At 41.5% G+C, this 16,285-nt stretch overlaps 1 long non-coding RNA gene across 2 annotated transcripts; it reads left to right on the plus strand.

The window, feature by feature from the left end:
• The first annotated feature begins 11,578 nt into the window (after positions 1–11,578).
• On the plus strand, positions 11,579–15,331 carry LOC115577525 (uncharacterized). 2 transcript variants are annotated; one of them, XR_003983174.1, is made up of 4 exons: positions 11,597–12,187; positions 12,273–12,601; positions 13,418–13,601; positions 13,936–15,331. It is a non-coding gene; the product is annotated as an uncharacterized LOC115577525 (long non-coding RNA). The 2 variants fall into 2 exon arrangements; XR_003983173.1 differs by lacking the exons at positions 13,418–13,601; positions 13,936–15,331 and having other exon boundaries at positions 11,579–12,187; positions 12,273–12,396; positions 12,471–12,755.
• Positions 15,332–16,285: the final 954 nt, after the last annotated feature.

The raw sequence follows: 16,285 nt of genomic DNA on the forward strand, positions 1-16,285 counted from the left end.
AGGAATTAATAAGCTAATGCTTCTTCCTACTCCTTTTCAAACATACAAAGGGTTTTAATGACTAGTGCTTTAAGTGTAATATATTTTTCACATGTTTGAAATAAAGCATTCATTCATTCATTCATTCATTCATTCATTCAACCGGACTAAATAGTGAAACGCCATCTGTCTCAACTGGTTGGGTTGAGACAGACACAGAAGCCCCATTCACACTGTCTCTTCATTCCATCTTACTGTTGATGTGAAAGTTACAAAGGTGGAATGGGGGAACAGTTTCATTCCACCTCTGATCCTCCTAAAACTATAATATATATATTAAGATATATGCTTTCCTCAGGATGAACTGTAATTTCTTTTCTTGCCATCATCAGTACAATATGTTGGTTCATGGCCAAATATTTGCAAAACTAATGGCATTTCCATCGACTTCAGTTATATTCAACGTTTAGTGCTGATTATTGAAAACTAAGATAATGAATATGATAAATGTTAAACCGTTAAACACAGATGTGCACTTAATTATCAGGACTCTCAGCTGATCTGCGATGTTTGTTGTTTTGTGTGTCTGCAGGCTGTCAGGCTGTCTGATCACAGAGGAAGGCTGTACTTCTCTGGCCTCAGCTCTGGACTCCAACCCCTCCCATCTGAGAGAGCTGGACCTGAGCTACAATCATCCAGGAGACTCAGGAGTGAAGCAGCTATCTGCTCGACTGGAGGATCCAGGCTGGAGACTGGACACTCTCAGGTATGTAGAGTCCTGCTGCAGCCACAGTCAGTAGTCCCATTCACACTGCACACTGCCAGTTCTCCACCTCTGTGTGAATTTCTCGGAGGCGGCGAGAGGTGAAATTTCGCTCCGACGCTGATCCGCCTCTGGAGGTAGTATCAGGGGCGCTTTATTGGTGAACTGAACCAGTGTGAATGAATAAGCCAGCTGTGCATATCAAGGGACTGTCGGTCTGACAGTCTGATAACAACACAGGTCCTTCACTCAACTAAGTAAAGAGAAATGTCCCACAAATCAAAGTTACAGGACCAAACAAAAGCTGAGCAAGAAAATACAGCAGATACACGTGACTTCAGCCTCTGTCCCTGTTAGTGAGTCAGACAGTGTGGAGTTTACTGATGGAAATTATTTACTTAAGCAAGTGAGATCCTGACCCACCAAACATCCTTGAGAGTGACAAAGTTAGGTTTTTAGCTCTAAATCACTACACATTATAACAGCATCCATGTAAGGGATAATGCCCAACGAGGCGTCCATAAACAGGAGTTAATGGATGACGCAGAGGCCCATTAACTCCTGTTTATGGACACCTCAAAGAGCATTATCCCACTTATACCATGGTCACTTGCCAAAGAAAAGAAATTTGGACCATTAATTTACATTTTCATGCGTTTTACAATCAAAATATAAAGTTTTTCACAAGCCATAACTTAGTTTCCCTGGTAACGCCTGAGGGTTTGACTAATACCTGGAACAGTCATTACTCTCCCGTAAGGTTCTTATGCAACGGAGACATTGTTCACTCCTCCAGTAAATAGGACGGATCATAAATACGACTTGGCAACGGGAGATATTCTAGTCCGCTCAGCGATGAGCCAGAAAGCTAATGCTATGCTAGCAAGATTCAAAGTCAATAACATTGCATACGGTTGACAAACAGTAAATATAATTTCACAGTATGCTAGCTAACACGATTAGCTAACTAACCAGTCATGTCATTGTCCCCAAATCAATAGCAAGATTTTCACAAACAATGACGGCCGTGTGTAACATTACTGTGGCCGCAGCCTGGAGCAGAGAGCTGAACAGTGAACGGGATATGGGATTATTCGCGTATCAGTAAGTTTAAAGGGGAAGTGTACTTTCTGCAGCTTGTGTGTTACAGTAGCCACCCTGTGGTGTTCAGAGGATACTGAAGGACTGATACACTGCACTCAGTGCTGGAAATAAAATATTCAGATTTGGTACGCCAGCTAGCGCATTAATTTACAGTGGTGAACAGTCAAATTGACTGGAACTACTTAGTAGGTGTCCATATATCAGGGGTTAATTGACACCCTGCAGCCAATCAGAATCGAGTATTCCCCCAGACCATGGTATAAATGATTATAAACTATTCATGGGTTTAGATTGACAATGAAAATGGTGTAACACCTTAAAAACACACAGACGTCATCATCATGATGTGTAGTTCACGCCTCTATAGGAGCCGCAGCGTCGGCTTTCTGTGTGAATTACACGTCAGTTTGTAATCAAGGCGGAGCTGCTTCACTCTGTGCGAGCGACCAACGGCAGAGAATTGGTGAACCGCTGCTGCGTTTGGGTAGTTATCATTATAACAGCCTGCAGGGGCAGGAAAGTTTCAGTGTTTTGCACCACCAGCTAAATCAAATGACAGAAGACATTCAGTGATCAATCATCTGCTCCATTGATTAACATGATATGTGACCTGTGCAGAGCTGCAGCTCTATACAGTAGTTGGTGGACTTCTGGTTTAATGCTGTTGTAATTTACTTCAGCCTGGCTCGTAGCTGCTGACTCAGTTTCACTCTCAGCTGTTCTGGAGTCTGTTAAAGTGCAGCTGGTGGAAATCCAATGTTTCCTGATTTTGCTGCTTCAAAGTAAAATCTGTTAAATAACTACATAATGCAGGACCTTCATTTTGAAAGATTTATAGGAAGTGTTGAATGCAGGAAGATGGCGTGACAACGTTGCATGATTGGACTTTTAATTTGTCTTCTGTGGCAGCAAACAACACATGGTTTCAGTCACTAACTGAGTCTATCCACACACTTTATGTCCGACTACAGTAATAACAGCAGCACTTTACTGTGACTGCAGCAACGTGCTCGTAGCTCTGTCACATACCAGAGAGACTCACTCCCTACCAACACAACACAGAGTAGTGTTTGTTGTCACAAGTTACAGAGCTGCAACTAACAACTATTTTCATAACCCATTAATCACATCAAATCACTAAAGCAGATGGTTTTTTTTTGTTTTTTTTTTACATGTCCAGCATTTTATTAAAAGAATAAAACATTGCTGTTACATTTTCCTCTTTAGTCTTGTTCAGTTCACTTTCAAACAACTTACAAATTTTAAAAGCAACATAAATGTATTAGAGGTGATGAAATGTCTCCATTATAAGATGCATCACGATGCAGAGACAGAGCATCATCAAGAGTCTGCAGCTCATGTTGATTGTTGATTGTTCTGCCCCAGTGTTGTATTTTAAAGCTGCCATGTGAAAACTAGATTATTGCAGACAAACGTGAAAGACGCTGCAGATGGATACAGGTTTGATTGAAGAGATGCAATTTTTATTATGTAGACTGCTGTAGTCTGATTATTGGAAGGACTTTCAGAATAAAAGATCATTGAGGATTAAGGCCGATACCGATACAAATAATTGGTGATTTAAAACATCTCTTTATTTATACATACACTGAGTATACTTTATATAACACAATGCATAACTGATATTGAGAGAGTAATGTAACCCTTGGTGCTGCACATAAACATTGACAGCAGTAATGCACATAGGTGACAAACAGCTGTCAATACTGCACAGTTTACACACCAGGAGCTGCTGCTGGTTTTCTCCTGAAAGTTTTTGAATGACTGAAAAATGTCCTCTCACCACGTGTGTTCTTTCATGAGCAGTAATGTTAACAGCTCCTCTTTTACAGTCATATCTGTAAACATCATCCGAATAAAAATGCACATTTGGGCTGTATCGCTGGTGTCTGTAGACACAGGCAGTGAATAACCCGAGGTTTGTTACCCTTTACCATTTACAATAACTTGTAGCAAAATATATTAATCCATTAAACATTTTTTTACTGTCTTACTGAGTAAAGCTTTAAGCTTCTTGGGGTCCAGAGGCTGCGTCTCTCTGCAGATGGACCGACCTTGTTGACCCCTCCCGTCAGGTTGGACTTCAGTAGGGCATCAGTGCTGAACAGGCCCAGCAGAAGGGTGCGGGCCTTTCCTTTCACTGTGGGTTGTGCTTTTGCAGTCTCCCAACAATGAGCAGACACTCCGGTGGAGTCTCATTCCCTAATTAATTGTAAGAAGGAAAAAAACACAGGAATAAAAACAAAGAAAATCACCAGTGACAGAATGTTTTATGTTTTTAATTGATCATTACAAAAATGTACTTTGTTGGTTTGGGAGATGTGGGTTAAGGAGGTGGTGATTGTAGAGCAACACTGGCCTCATATTCACTTTCACCTTCACAGCCTGAGCTCTCTGTGACCTTATCTGAAATGAGGGTCTTCACAGCTGCAAAGAGTGATGGAATTTCTGGAAAATATGGCCCACCGACTTTACCACAACAGGACTCCAAACAAGTTGTAAACACATAATATGCAAACATAAATGAAGAAAACACACCTCCGCTCATTTTTGGTGTCTCAAGGTGTAACAAAATGTGTGAGGAGTTCTGAAGTAGCTAGCTAGCTAACGGCCATTCGTCACTTGAGTCCTGCATCATTAGCTAACGCTAACGTTAGCTAGCTAGCTACAAGTTCAAATGAAGAAGGACTCATGTTAGCTAGCCAGCTACCGTTAGCGGCCGTTAGCGTCGCTATCAATAGCTAGCTGGCTAAACGTGAATAACATAGCTAACATTAGCGACCGTTAGCTAGCGCGCTTACGGCCGCTAATGTTAGCTAACAGCCGTTAGTCACACGAGCACCGCTTCATTTGACCTTTTAGCTAGCTAGCTAACGTTAGCTAACATGTGCGGAGACATGTGAACCGCAGACAGACAGAAAGAAAGACAGATTCCTGGCTTCATAGTCAGATGTTCCTCTGGTCACATCTGGACACATCATGTTCACCACAGCAGATTTCAGACTGAGAGACATTTTCTGTCATTGTTTCTGCTTTTAATGGCATCAAACATAACATGAAGTTCTCCTCACAGTAACTATTACTGCTGTAATATACATCAGATATCAATCCAGCACCAAACTATAGTAACATGAACATGTCAACACATGAAACCGTGAAACTGTTTCTATCGCAAACAGGTTCAGTGACACTTGTGAGGTTCTGGAGGGAAACAGTCTGGGAGTCTCTGTCACTTGGTTTTGTGGCAGAGGTCGGGAACCAACGTCCAATGTTTTCTGATTGATTTATTACGTATAAATTGTATTTGTTTCTTTGCTCAGTAAAACAAAGCACGCTTCAAACAGGAATCGGACCTCAAAAGTTCTGACGTCCAAATCCAAAAGTCCTATAATATCGAAACATAAGCACAAGTTGACATTGGCTCAAACAGCAAGCGTAAGGTCGCCCACAGGAAACAGCAACAACATCCAATAAAATAAAGATGAAGTGATAAATCCAACAGGAGGTTTGTGTGTGTTCTCAGATGTTGTGGTCCTCTTTCACACACACCAACATCCTGTGGCTCACTCTCAGTGTGTGAGGAGAGTGGCAGAGGTGAAGAGGTTCAGGGAGAACAGGGAGAAGCAGCCTGATGGACAGATTGTGTTTCTGTGTATGAGAGTCATGTCATGTCCATGTTTGCATGCTGAAAGAGGATGTGCTGCTCTGACCCCCCTCCTCCTTTCAGGGTGGAGCCTGCTGGAGTCCGATGGTTGACACCAGGTCTGAGGAAGTGTGAGTGTCTTTTTACTTTCATTCATCAAAACACTGTGACATCACTCATTCACATCTGTGATGTCATCATCACACTGATGACACATTAATAACTGCAGCTGTGTTGTGTCTTTTTCTCTCCATCAGATTCCTGTGAGCTCACAGTCGACACAAACACAGTCAGCAGAAACATCAAACTGTCTGACAACAACAGGAAGATGACACATGTGGAGGAGGATCAGTCATATCCTGATCATCCAGAGAGGTTTAACTGGTGTCCTCAGCTGCTGTGTAGAACTGGTCTGACTGGTCGCTGTTACTGGGAGGTCGAGTGGAGAGGAAGTGTTTCTATATCAGTGAGATACAGAAGAATCAGATGGAGAGGAGACAGTGAAGACTGTGTGTTTGGACTGAATGATCAGTCCTGGAGTCTGAGGTGCTTTGATGGTCGTTACTCTGTCAGGCACAACAAGAGACAAACAGACATCTCCTCCTCCTCCTCCTCCTCCTCCTCCTCCTCCTCCTCCTCCTCTGGTAGAGTAGCAGTGTATGTGGACTGTCCTGCTGGCACTCTGTCCTTCTACAGAGTCTCCTCTGACTCACTGATCCACCTCCACACCTTCAACACCACATTCACTGAACCTCTTTATCCTGGATTTGGACTCTGGTACAGGTCCAGTCCTGGTTCCTCAGTGTGTCTGTGTGGTGTTTAGTGTGCAGAGTCTCCTCCTGTCACAGAAACATTGTCAGTGCTGAACAGTTGAGTCTGTACAGGATTTATTTATTTATTTATGTTGTTTATTTCGGGCATGTCAATTCATAAACATCACATTTCATCATTGTTCAAATAATACAATACACATGGCCGAAAGGGAAAAGCGGGAGAAGCCAAAGCTTATCAAGTCCCGCCCCCATTACCCACAGGATAAAGTCTTCATCCTGATCTTTTCTTGTCATTTGCATTTACATTTTCTTTTCTTTTTTCTTTTTTTTTTCAACTTCTTTTGTTATGACCTTTGACAAAACATATTACAGCAGTAGCATACAGAGCTGAATTCAAGCTCTAGACAGTACATACAGATTACATGTGTGTCTACTGTTGTGTGCCGATTTACAGGGCTAGTTGAGTTCTTCACAGCTCAGAAGAACTTGTGATAACTCACAGTAGTGTCACAGTGTTCGTACCTAAGTTATCTCACATTGTTGATACACATTATAACAACATCCTGCTATGTACAACTGGCATTGGCCTTGGACCATACAATTTTCTCAGGTTCAACTTATTGTTTGGGTACAGAATGGTATTTGTTATGCTCACATGCCGCCTCAACACAGTGTCTGCACAGTGTCTGTTGATTCGTGCCTCTGACCTTTATCAACCCTCCTGTATTGATCTGTACTGATCAACGATTGAATGTACATACTTTTTACAAGATTATATCCATCCAGGAAAAAATCTGTGCCTTTGTCTTCATTAATCCATGTTTCCGACACTGCAATGATGGTGAAAGGGGTTTTGAAGTGATTTAGGTATTCCTTGATGTGGCCGAAGTTGGTATATAGACTCCTGCTGTTAAAGTGAATTAGAGACAGTTTCCCGTCCATCTCAGCGCTGTCTCTGTATTGAACTTCAGTATAATTCTTGCAATTCCCAGTCATGTTGAAACAGAAGTGATTATCCGGGTCAATTCCTTCGTTCGGGTCAGATAAGGTATGATTCACATGTTGATTTGTAGTGAACTCCACACTTCCTAGCTCAGCAATCCTTTCAGATATTCCCATCATACTTTCAGTCCGTGTAAGAACCGTTGAACTTTGCTGTGCTGTAGTTATGGAGTGTTCGTGAGCCATACCTTAGTTATTGTATTTCTCCAACTCATCCTTGCTCCTGATCTGGATTATTTTGACTTCTTCAGCTGATGCTCCATTTGTTTTGATGTAGATTCTGCAGTTAGCCGTCCAGGTGTGTTGTATCTTACCATCCTTTTTCAGTTGGCGAGCTGTTCTGGCGATGTCTGCATTCTTTCTGGTGAGATTCTCATTGATGTAGACATTCGAGCCTTTGAGCTTCTTGCCCTGCTTCAGCAGTGCAGTCTTGTATTTTCTGTTGATGAATTTCAGGATGACAGCTCGAGTTGCTGACTCTTTCCTTCGAGGTAAGAGGTAACATACTTCCACGTTGCCGAAATTCACCTCGATGCCTTTACCATTCAGGAACTCAGACACCTGCTTCTCCACAGATTTCCTCTCAGATTCACCAGGCTCATGGACTGAATTCCCAGCTGCAGCCGCCGCTGCGTAGGTTGGAGGCTTGATTATGAGGCCAGTCACAATCACATCATTGAGCTTTCCCTGTTGATCCAGCTCCTCCACTTTGTTTCCCAGCTCCTTTATCAGCTGGTCTTTTTTCTCATTCTCATTCTTAAGGTCTGACTTAGGAGGCATTGTCTCACTTTTCCGTGCAGTCAGGCTCTTCTTTGGCTTCTTGTTCAACACGGGCTACTTCTTGTTCAACACGGAGCAACACGGAGCACGTCCGTCCTCTTCAGCTCCTCACACTCACTATTGAGTGATCCCTTACATGGGAACAAGGAGACCAACCAAGGTGGACCAAGCTCAGGTAAGCCATTTTAGGATGCAATGATGAGACAGCATACAAACATACAACTACAACATTAATCTATATTTTAAGTGTGACTAATTAATGACATCTGTAATTGAATACTGCATTTTTTGTCATCAGGAGGGAAGACTCGTGTGGATGAGGCATGGTCACCATGGTTACTGAGGATTCCCAGCCCTTCACTAATGTGGAAGACAAATGGTTCAGAAATCTTTGAACTGCTTGCCTCAGAAACTTGACATTTTTAAGTTTCCATCAATATGAAAGTAATCTGTATGGAGGACCAAACCTGACATAAGTATAAATAAATAAATAAATGCATAAATAAATACATAAATAAATAAATAAATGCTGAAATAAATGTATAAATAAATAAATGCATAAATAAATACATGCATAAATAAATGAATAAATAAATAAATGCTGAAATAAATGTATAAATAAATAAATAAAAGTATAAATAAAAGAATAAATGCTTTTCATTTATTTATACATTTCTGTTCACCTACATTTATTTATTTCTGTATTTCTGTATTTCTGTTCACCTACATATATTTATTTCTGTATTTCTGTGTCCATATGTAAATGAGGAGGTAGGAGGTCCTAACCTCAGTCAAGAGCATGATTGGTTACAGGAGTGTGCTCGATGAAGGTCTACTACTTCTGCCTTACTAGCAGCACTGATTCCTGTACACTGTACAGGAATGTTGCTGGCTACCAGCAAGCCCGCTCAGCTAACTGTTAGCTGCATTTGTTGACATTTGTTCATGTAGCTCTCGTATAGTTATGAATTTGACTGGCGTTCATTTTAACTTGCGAGGGTCCCAGGTGTGCTGGTGGTGTGGTTTGAGAATCCCGTCTGGAGAGAGAGGGGTCCTCAGCCATGTCCGCTAACCAGGAAAAACGTTCTGCTCATCGCTCCAAGTCATGTATATGTGTATCTAGACGAGCGCTACAGAGCACAAATCGTCCAAAAGTGCATGTTGTCGGTCTCATATCTTTGTCGTGAATGTTTGTACTCTCAAATAACTCATGGGTGGAACAGGCTGAGGCATTTGTTCACGCCGAGCGGCTCGAGAGCGGCGTGGAGACGCCTGTTAGCTCTTATGTTAGCTGTTAGCTGCTCGCTGTAGCGCAGCGTCCAGGCTACCTTGTGACACCGGTTACCATCGGGTATTTTTCATTCCGCACTGTTCAAATGGTCGCTTAAAGCCATCGTTCCGAGCCGCATACATCGTTATAAAGCTGAAGCAGTCAGTGTGAAAACTGTACACTGTCATACAGCCTGCTGGTCAAACAGTCTGCAGAGTACGTTGACATCCAGCCCGAGCTCAGCGTGAGGTCAATCAGCTGTGGCAAATCGTGAGACGTCCAGATCAACCTGTGATACAAACACCAGTAGCGACAATGGTTCATAGGAAAGCCCAGACATGTATCTCACTCTCGGTGGTAACACGTTAACCTGGACGCTACGCTCTTAGCGCTACAGCGAGCAGCTAAAAGCTAACTAGCAGCTAACTGCTAACAGCGGTGTCCACGCCGCTCTCGAGCCGCTCGGTGTGAACAAATGCTTAATACTGTTCCACACATGAGTTGTTTAAGAGTACAGAGATTCAAGACAAAGATATGAGACCGATAACATGCACTTTTGGGCGATTTGTGCTCTGTAGCGCTCGTCTAGCAGTGGTTTGCAAGTCGCAGCCCCGGGTTCTCTGTGTGGATAGAAGTGTTAAAGCCACGTCAAAACGAATACACGTATACATGACTTGGAGCGATGAGCAGAATGTTTTTCCTGGTTAGCGGACATGGCTCTCCAGACAGGATTCTCAAACCACACCACCAGCACATCTGGGACCCTCGCAAGTTAAAATGAACGCCAGTTAACCTGTCACACTGGTCGAGGCCATTAAGCTAACTGGAGCTGTTTTATAACGTTACAGAGAGTGAGGCTTGAGATCAGGAATCGTTTGCTTTTGTCTGGCTCTCCGATTTGACCAATCATGCTCTTGACTGAGGTTAGGACCTCCTACCTCCTCATTTACATATGGACACAGAAATACAGAAATAAATATATGTAGGTGAACAGAAATACAGAAATACAGAAATGAATAAATGTAGGTGAACAGAAATACAGAAATAAATAAATGTAGGTGAACAGAAATGTATAAATAAATAAAAAGCATTTATTCTTTTATTTATACTTTTATTTATTTATTTATACATTTATTTCAGCATTTATTTATTTATTCATTTATTTATGCATGTATTTATTTATGCATTTATTTATTTATACATTTATTAATGTATTTATTTATCTATTTATTTATTTATGCATTTACGCATTTATTTATTTATTTATTTATTTATACTTATGTCAGGTTTGGTCCTCCATAGGAAACATTCAGGATGTAAAATCAAACGTCTCTGAAGCTTTATTTAACAAGATGTGTGTCACTCACATGTTGATGCTTCTGGTTGTTTTATGTGTTTTTATAACGATGAGAAGAAAAACAAACAAACCTGTGATCGTGTTCATAAACTCATCTGATCGTTTCTATAGTGACATAATTAACATGGATGTACAAACAGGTTGTTTATCAGGATGTTTTATTACAAAAACAGAATATATATAATAATAATAATATTATTAATAATATAATAATATAATATTATATTGCACACTGTTTTCATGGTCTAACCAAAGCAGCACTGCACACCTGGACCACGTTTGGACCCGCTGACGGCTGTGAGTCGGCTTTTTCCACCGTCAACAACATGAAGAACAAGTCTGGTTCCAGGCTCACAGGTGAACACCTACAGATCTGCATGAGAACGGCAGCGACTCCATTCAGACAAGATTGAAATCAGTGGCAGGACCATCACATGCCCATTCCTCTCAGGAAGACAAGTCAAAGAAAAGAAGCAGATATTCAAAGAGAAAAGGCTGTTTGCACTTTTTATTGACTGTTTTCTGAATATGTTGACGTGTTTTCACTTGAAATGTCTAATTGAAGCATAAAAAATGTTATTCTGTTTGCACTTTTTATTGCTTTTATACTGAGGCCTCTGTTTTCTTTAACTTGAAATAAAGGCCTTAAATTAATTCACCTGGGATGATTTCTATTTCTGGTAAAATATCTGGTTGATGACTGTACAAGTGTTGAACATTGAATGTGGGGAAGACTGTAAGACACAAGCTGGACTTTGTGAGGTTCAGACCTTTTACTGGGAGGAAATTTTAGTAACTTTAAAAGCTTTGATTGATTGAATCAATGAATTGAGGCATTGGAACTAGATTTGTTCAAAGAGAATCAGACTCCCCCACAGAAATGGTACATTCCGGGGGCGGGGCCACTGCAGTGCACCTGATCAGCCACCTGTAGCCTATAAAGCTGAGCTGCTGCCACACAGACGGTCTTTTGTTCCTCAGTGTGACATTCGTAGTGATGTGTCTTCTGTGTCGAGTAGTCCAGGAAGATATTTGTGAAGCTCGTATCGAGGCTTGTTCGAAGCCTCACGAGCCGGCCGTACCACGTGACTGATTCAGGAACTGTTTCGTGGTTTTGTCGTTCAATTCGAAATTTAAGGGGCAACAAAATGCAATGGAGGTCCCCCGTTACCTCACATTTTGTGTAGTTTGTTTTTTCTTTGCGATCTATTCAGGTGTCATTTGACTTTACGATGGAACCTGCGAGAAAGAAAAGATTTTCCCTGTCTGGGAACAATTTGAGCTGATCTCCCATAATAATGTATACACAGTAATGACTAAATGTGGCAACACAGCATATCCCTTGTTCTGATTTCTTTCTTCTCATGTCTGGTATTTTAAAAGGTAAAGTGTCTGTGTTCCAAAGAACTTGGATACAACAACACCTCCTCTATGCTGAGGCATTATGGGGCCTTACATGAGAACAAGGAGACCAACCAAGGTGGACCAAACTCAGGTAAGCCATTTTAGGATGCAATGATAAGATGGTGTAGCAGTATGAAGGAGCGTTTGATGGGTTTCAGCTGTGTGGCTCTTTCCAGCCAATCACTGTGAGGGAGCACCTTATAAAGGCAGGCATAGGGCACCTGGTTGTCCTCTTGCCTGACAGAGCCTGGGTCACGTGACTTCCTGGCGCCCTTCACTTCCGCCTTCACTTGGTTGCAGGTAGGCTGCCGGTTGCGACTATAGTCTGGTCTCACGTTGTCTCTCCAGTTTTCATGGTGGTCATTTTATTTTAGCAGGCTCGCTTGGGTGTTGCTGCTGGCCGCACGTTGCTCGCTGCTGGTTGTGTGCTGCTTAATGTCCGCTGCTGGTTGCTGTGTAGCGGATCGTGTTGCTCCACACCGTGCCGACCGTGATTGCCTGACTGGTATGTAGCACAGTGACTGTAGCTTCCTCCTCCAGCCACTCGTAAGTTGCTAATATCTGTTCTCTTATTGTAGGCTAAAGACACCTGTGTAGCGGCATAGCAACCGCTAACCTGCAAGAAATCGCTGCTGCTTTGCTTTGCCTTGCTTCACTTCGCTGCTGCTTTGCTTTGCCTTGCTTCACTTCGCTGCTTTGCTTTGCTTGGCTTCACTTCGCTGCTTTGCTTCGCTGCTTTGCCTCACCGCTAGCTGCCGTGCTGCTAACAGCTGCATTGCTTTACGTAGCTATTGCTTTGACTCATTGCTTGGCCTCACACTGCGCTGACAGACTTTTATTTGCATCCGAGGTTGCGGGGCTTCAACGCTGTCTGTCTGGCTCCTGGCTGCTCACTACAGCTGGCTAAAAGTGTTAGCCTTCGTCCAGGCTTTCTTTAAGCGTTGCCGTGGCCTAATCGTTGCTCGGCAATCCCATACTGAACCGTGTACTGTCAACCCTGTCACTTGTTTTGTGTGTGTGCGTGTGTTTGAGAGAGTACAGTGGGAGAATTTATTCCATTCTTTGTGATTAGTAGTTTATGATCTTTTCTTTATTTTCTTTTGTAATAATTGGTCTCACTGCAACCTGTAATTCTGATTTGTTAGATTTATGGTTATTTTGGTCTTTGCAGGTTGCAGGTGAATTTCATTTGATGTAAATCTTAATTCTATTTTAGTTGTGTCAAATCTTAGATGTAAGATTAAGTCTTGGATTTCTTGTTTGATTCATTGTATTTAATGTTAGTGTTCTCACCTGCTGTCCTCTGATTTCCCCCATTCAGGTGCTGAGCCTATGGTGGTGGATTGGTGTCCTGGTGGCGGTGTCCCTCTTGTGTTTTGCACTTTTTAGGTTGATTTTGCTTCACTGTTATTTACTTCACGTGTGGTGTTCCTGGGATCCCCTTTGTTTTGGACCCATCTCCCCCCACTAAGTCTCAGCCCTGATTGGTCCCCATTTTTGCCCCAGTGAGTGACTTCTTAATACATCTTTAAGACTATTTGAACTAAAATAAATAAATGTTTTGTACCCAGTTATGTGGTCTCTGCCTCATTGTGAAACGGACCTGAGTGCCTTATTTTCATTACAAGTTGTCCTTTAAAAGGTAAAAAGGTCCCTGGGTGAAACCCCCAGGGTGGCGTTGTTTGGCGTGAAATGCCGTAATAACTGAGTGCCGTCCAGAGCACGCACCTCGTGCCGCCACAATGGCATACAAACATACAACTACAACATTGATTCATATTTTAATTGCGACTAATTAATGACATCTGTGATTGAATACTGCATTTTTTTTGTCATCAGGAGGGAAGACTGATGTGGATGAGGCATGGTCACCATGGTTACTGAGGATTCCCAGCCCTTCACTAATGTGGAAGACAAATGGTTCAGAAATCTTTGAACTGCTTGCCTCAGAAACTTCACATTTTTAAGTTTCCATCAGTATGAAAGTAATCTGGTGACAGTAGCGTGTATATCCACAGGCACACTGCAAACAGGAAGTTCTGATAACTAATTCGGCAAAGTTTAATTGAGCTCCTGAGATGTTCTGTGGACTACGACACTTCACCTGACTCTCCATCAGCACGGAGTTGAAAAGACGAGGACTGAATTCCTATTTTCAGTTGAATTTACCCTTTAATATCTGACAGCAGCTCTGGGTAGATACAGATGAGGATCATTTTAAACTCAGAAAAATAAGAACATGAACAAAAAGGAGAAAAATTAAAGCTTTCAACCCCCCTGATGATAATTCATGGAGCACTTTCCGAATCAAATCACACATAAAAACAAAATATAAACGAGTAAAGTGACAGAAAACAGTGAAACAGGTCAAAGACATTTATTAAAGTATGTTTTGTGTCTTCTGGTGCTTCTCCTCTGCTCTGCTGCCCTTTAGCTCCTTCTTGTGGTGAATCTCGTGTCCTGCGCTCTGTCTGACAGCTCTGACACTTCATCCAGCCCTGAACTGATCTTATAACAAAGCTGCTTTTATATTCAACATGACTAAGAAGTAGCTCATATTACAGTAGTTACTGTTTAATGTAGGCTGGTGGAAACTGACACGTTTTACAAAGAAATAAACATCCTAATGTTTTGCATTTTAAAGCCGAATTTACAAGAAGGCACCAATGATTTAGGATTTGTCGCAGCTGTTTCATAAAGTTTCTCCTCACTCAACAACTCTTATAAACAGACGATTTGTTAAGGGAGTCTGGTTATATTGTATTTGTGTATAATCCTTGCCGAATTAACAAGTAGGTCCAGTTAGTTAGGAATATGTGTACATTTTTTTTAATTGAATTCTGCTTCCATCTCGTCTTCTTTGCTGCCATGTAAAAAGGTGGAAACCAGGTGAGCATCATCACAGATTGTATAGTCTGAGGGTTTTCTGTTCCAGTGTGATAAAAACACATTTGTTTTTTATCACAGCAGCATCACACAGACAAATATATTCAAGGATATTCATTGAAAATGTGCCGTATTTAATAATGAATCGTGTCCACATCAGCTGTGAAAACATTCTGACCAACACATTCTACTCTTGATTGGAACTTCAACACCCAGAAAGCCTCTGTGGCGACGTCACTAACATTTTGAACATGTCAACCCCCAGACTCCCTTATGAAATCTCTCCATTTAGTGAGTTTTTGAGTTAGGAGACACTTTATAACCTCCTGAAACGCTGTTTGTGACTGATTCTTCATTATTTGGGCCTTCTTGTAAATTCGGCATGTGTTAGCTCGTTGTGGGTCGTGCTGCAGCTCTCAGTCTAACAGGAAGACTCCCAGTCAGTCACACGCCTCTCTGGCTGTTTCCTCCTCACAGTTTAGTTTCACTTTCTCTGACAGTTGTGTTGCAGATAGTTTTCTCCGTCTGAACCTCCAGCTGAAGGTAATGTAATGAATCTGACATGTTCGACTCGCTAACACAAGCTCTACTTTTCATTGTAACACCGGAAACAGCACAAAAAGTGAAGCTCGGTTGTTTATTTCTCGACGAACTCGTTTAAGTTTAAACTCGGGACGACGGAGGAGAAACAACTGCCGATAAGAACATCCGCCATTTTGTGCCGATACCTGCTTACTTACTGAAACACAGCCAACACAGACTGACGACAGTTTAACTACCTTGGTTAAACATCTTTGAGTATCTAGAGTTTCACTGTGGAAGCTTAACTTCTTCTCATTATTCATATTATTACTCCGCGGTGTGTTACGTCATGTGACCTCAGACCTCAGTTACGTCACACAGGTGAAGCACACTCGCAACCATAAAGTAAACAAGTGTGATGTTCGTGAAATAGGTCTATATTATATATTATATATATTATATTATATTGTTTAGCTTGTAACATATTTACTCGTCACACATGAGGTTAAACTCAGATCGCTGCTCTTTGTATCAGAGTAAGATGGCGAGCAGAATCTGTAAAAGATTCACTACATAACAAACATGTTGGAAGTTCAGACTCTTTTCTTACAAGCATTAATATTTTATTGATCACATATATATAAATATGTATAATATATTTTCACATAAACAAGAAATATTTTTTAGGCTCGTTGTCGAGACATTTTTCTCGCTGAACTCAAAACAAATGCAGTTAATTTATCACATGCAGGTAAAATCATGTTAGATGTAATAACAGAAG

The sequence above is a fragment of the Sparus aurata genome, unplaced genomic scaffold, assembly GCF_900880675.1.
Source record: "Sparus aurata unplaced genomic scaffold, fSpaAur1.1, whole genome shotgun sequence".
NCBI lineage: Eukaryota > Metazoa > Chordata > Actinopteri > Spariformes > Sparidae > Sparus > Sparus aurata.